This window comes from Sciurus vulgaris, assembly GCF_902686455.1.
Source record: "Sciurus vulgaris genome assembly, contig: HiC_scaffold_174_arrow_ctg1, whole genome shotgun sequence".
Classification (NCBI taxonomy): domain Eukaryota; kingdom Metazoa; phylum Chordata; class Mammalia; order Rodentia; family Sciuridae; genus Sciurus; species Sciurus vulgaris.
In genome coordinates, this window is record NW_027632879.1 from 507,189 (window position 1) to 511,935 (window position 4,747).

The 4,747-nt window shown below is 47.8% G+C and overlaps 1 pseudogene across 1 annotated transcript; it reads right to left on the bottom strand.

The window, feature by feature from the left end:
- Nucleotides 1-436: 436 nt before the first annotated feature.
- Nucleotides 437-3,356, bottom strand: LOC306652300 (alpha-parvin-like; annotated as a pseudogene). The gene has a single exon. The product of its transcript is annotated as an alpha-parvin-like (transcript).
- Between the last annotated feature and the right edge of the window lie 1,391 nt (nucleotides 3,357-4,747).

Consider the following 4,747-nt stretch of genomic DNA (forward strand, 5'->3'; position numbering starts at 1 on the left):
AGGACCAGGGACAAAAATCTGTTATTTTAATTTGGCTTTCCATGAATTACAGTAGACTGACAGGCAACACCAGCAAGGTGTAGAATGAATTAAGCAATGCAAGGAGAGAGAAACGTATGTCCCTAAGAATGCAATGTCATTGTCACCACGGACAGGGAAGCAGTACAGGAGCCAGGCAGATGCAGTTCAATCTGAGTTAATGCTAAATTGCTTATAGTTGTATGTGTTGGGACTTCTCGTGTATCTTTTTTTTTTTTTTTTCGTACAGCAAAGCATGTTTAAATGAATGCATTTCTCTCCTTTCATCCTGCTTTAGTATTGCTCAAGAAGACAAGGCAATTATTTATCTTGACTTGCTACCAGGAATTTAAAAGAGAGCAACAGAAACATTGCACTATTTAGTGCTTGCTAATGAAAAATACGCTATTCCACTAGTTAGTTAAGTAAAAAAGAATTGTATTCTTGTACATAAATTGACACAAGACACAACATTGCCTTTACACCTTGAATGTTCATTATGCTGAGTAACAATTCTTTCTTCGAGCAAAATATCCAAAGAAATACACAGTGTAACTAAATCTCGGGGTTGAGTTACTGCAGATAGACAGTGGAGTAAGCAACAAGGAGAAGGCTGCAGGAATGTCTTGGACAAGTGGGGGGCCGACTTCGGGTGGTGGAGAAACAGATCACAGTGAACTCCTCAAACCCCAGGTGGGCTTGTGCGGTGGTGTAAAGCATGACAAGGCAGTCACACACTCCTGGAGGAGGCCACACAGGCTGGTGTCTATCTGATGCATTTATGAAAATTGTATAATGAGGATGTAATATCAGCACAAGTGATTACTGCAAGGCCTCAGTCAATTCAAGGGCACAAGTGTTAAGTACCATAAACCACACCTCTCTACCTCTGAGGGTATTTCCCTGTGTGCCAACTGTGCAAGCATCTCCCCATTTCTCATTCCCCCTGGTCCTGCCCTCCTGCCCCGCCTTGGCCCCTTTCCTTTTCTGCCAGGACCGAGCAGCAGCCTGGCATGAGCAGAGCTCTATAATTAGGTTCAGTTCACATAGAGGAGATACAAGTAACCACAAGCCCTTGAGTCACCCACGCAAGGAAACTGCTCGTCTTTGGTCTAAATGACTTACATTTTTCCTCGCCTAAATTAGCCGGTAATTACATGTGGGCAGACTTAGCCAGAATGGTCTAAATGATCAATTAGAAAGCAGAAAGGAGTTCCTTTCTTTAAAGTTCAAGGGTCCCTGTTGAAGAGCCCTACTTCCAAAGCGCTGCTTACTCAGGCTTGCACCCAGCTCTCTGCAGGGCCTGACTATATTGTACATTTGCCTAAAGATAATGAATTGAGTACTTATTTTGCAGGAAAATATAGGGCATTTCCATTACATGCAATCAAGCAAAAAGGCTGCAAAATGTGCCACTCCATTAATTCTAAACAGAATCCTTCCCAAATGTCACTGTGAAACCAGAATATGGGGTTATTATAAATCTGAAGGAATTAAGAGTAATTTTCATTTGTACAAAGGATTTGAGGGACATGACTCCTGCCACACACGCACCATTAATTGGGTTAGATTCAATTTGCCAATTTCAGTGTGAATCACCAAGCCCCGACCTAGCCTTCTTCAGTGGTGAGATCAGCACTTCCCCTCTTCTCGAAGGCCCAGGTGTGAGCGGACATGTGCACATGCACACACAGAACGCCCAGATTGTTGTTCAAAGAGGAAACACAAATGCCAACTTCTGGAGAGTCCCTCAACCTCCAAACTTCAGTTTCCTCACCTGTAAAAGGGGATTATAACGCCTTTGCCAATGGAGTTGTGAGGGCTAGTGAAGGTGAACGCGGGAGGCACTTGGTGTGGGCTTGGCATATTTGATGCCTGTTAACAGGAGCCTTGATCTCTGTTTGCGTCTTCTGGGGACTCTGCAGGGGCTGATTCCCGAAACACACACAGGGAAGTGTGGGCCTGGCACCTGGCTGGGTCCACTCCCCCAGCTCGTGGCTGGGTAGTGCCCATGGCCTGGGAGGTGTGGCTCAACCCACCAAGATGCTGGTCTTTTCCTTCCTGGTGTCCAGTCCCACTATCTCTGGGCAGTCGCTGAGCTTGTGGAGAGCACACAGCAGGGGATGGGGACAAGCAGGGTAAGGTGGTTCCGAGGCTGGTCCAGTCCGCCTGCGGCAAGAGCTGCGGGCAGTGGAAGCGCAGGCCTCCTCTCCATGTTCCGGTACTTGGTGAAGAGGTTGTACAGCACTCGCAGCGTGGACTTCAGGTCACAGTTGACGATGTCTTCTGGCCGCGGTTTTGGCTTTTCCAAACCTCCGTCTTGCATAAGCTCAAAGGCAAAGGAGACGTTCAAGACCTTCTGTTCAAAGCTGTCTGGGGTCAGGAAGAAGCTGTGCAGAGGCACAAAGTAGCCCTCTAGGAGCCCCATGAGAAGCACCAGGTACACTCCATCTGCAAACTGGGTTTCCAGTTCTGTGACCTCCAGGTTCAGTTTATTCAGATGCTTGTTCACAAAAGTGATGAGTGTCTTCTTCACCACGTTGAGTTTGTCAGGCGTGTGGTCGAACAAGGTGTCGAAGGCATCACGTTCATGCCTTCGGAGAGAGCCTCTGTGTTACCAGTTATTTCCTCTTGGATTTGCCGAGACTGGAGGATTCCTTCTCGTTTCTGGACCACAACCACTTGGATGGAAACATGGTCTGGGAGTCGGATTGGTGCCCAGAATAATGAGACAGAGCAACCAGTAGATGCAAGATGGCCACCAGGCTCTTGGCGTGAACAGAGTCTACATTCCACTTGATGCTCCTGGGAGGAAGCTTCAGGGTTTCGTTGATCTTCTCCAGGACGGTCTGCAGCTTTTGCTTTTGAGCAATCTCTGACTGGGTGACCTCAGCAACATTTAGTTTCTCACTCTCAAGTTTCTCAAAGAGCTTCTGCAGGACTTGTCCATCATATAAATCTACAGCGAGGTCTTTCACAATGATTCTTTCTCCAACCAACACATCATTAATCCAGTCAATTAATACCTTCATCAGTTCCTGAAGTTTGGGGTCACTGCGTGAGTTTGGATCCACCATGGTCCGCACTTTGTTCTCCTCCAGCATGGTGTCCTCAGGGTCCAGTTCGAAGGGAATAGGGCTGAGGGGCAGATTGATGACGTTCATTCCTTTCTCTTGAAGCTCTGACACTTCCTTGGCTTTCTTCCTCCGGGCCAGGGTCCCTCCGAGTTTCCCCAAGAAGGAGTCATCTTTCTTGCGGGACTAGGGCGACTTGGGAGTGGGGGACTTGGGGACAGAGGGCGTTTTCTGAGGGGAGGTAGCCATGGCGGCGGAGCGGGCAGCCGCGGGCCGAGCAGGACGCCGAGCTGGAGCTGGGTGGACGCGGCAGGCGGCGGCCCTTCTCGTGTATCTTGGTGGTAACTAGGCGGTTTCTATACATTGTCAGAGAACCAGCAATTCCACTAATCTTCTTTTGCCAGTTGTATCACATTTTGTGTCTGGGCGCTAAGCCGATAGTCCAATACAGCCTGCCACCTCCGTCCTGGATCAAACACTCACCAGCCCTTCCCCACCCTCGGACAGGATGATTCAAGGAATCCACACACTTAGGTCCCTTTGTGCTCTGCTAACATGGGCAATTGAAAGTCTACCAGCTTTCTCTGTGGACAGGAGCATGAATGGGCACCTTTGTTCTTGGCCTGTTCTACTGGAAACTCTGTCCTGAAACAAACAAACAAAACATCCTTTATTTCAATTACTGGATGGCTAGCATCATGAGGTCAGGCACTATGCTCTTCCTCCAGGAATTACTCTCTTCAGAACCTTTCATATATCCTGGCCATTAATGACAACAATGAAACATATTGTTATTATTATTATTATGTTTTACAGACTTTTATAGCAATTTGATGTTTACCAATGCATTCCTTTATTATCTTACATAATTCTAACACATCACTTTTGGAAAGTAACTCATACCTAGAATCACCTTGGGGGTATTTCAAGCTGCACATTTCTAGAACCTTCTCCAGACCATCACTAATGAAGTCTGAATGTTTAACATTCTCCCCAGGGGGTTTTGGTGATTTGCCAGAAAGGGGAACCACCCTTTGGGGTTCACGTAGGGTGGCAATGTGCGTGAACTTAGAAGTTAGCCTGACCGGGACCCAATTGAGTCCCCTGTGGGGCCATGCACACACTGCCGCAAATTTCGGCCCCTCAAATTGCTCCATCTGTAAAATGGGGCCGAGGAGACTGGCATTAGGAGGATCTCATGAGACCACAGGGTCCGACCGGTGCTCAGCAAGCTTGCTTTTCCTATGGCTGCATGAAGTGGTAGCTAAGGGCTTACCTTTTGGGGGTTCAAGCATTAAATCTTCCACCTATAAGCTGAGTTGCTAGTAAGTCTCAGTTTCTTCATCTGTAGAATGGGGATCATGGACCCATTTACCTTTGAGGATGGTTTTGAAATTACTTATGAAAACTGGCACCTGGGGACAGGCCCTGGCACCAACTGCACTGTGCTGTCTCAGGATAGGTGGGGCATTTTTTACATGAACATGGTGGCTAGGAGGTGGGACTGAGGTGCCAGAGCCAGGCTCCCGTGCCAGACTCAGGCTCTTCCCATGCTACAAAGCCTATGCTTAACACGGCCTCTTCCTGGGACTTAAAACTAGATCTGTGAAGTGCTTCTCTGTGTTTGCTCCTCTCGAGGGGAAAGGGGGCCCTCC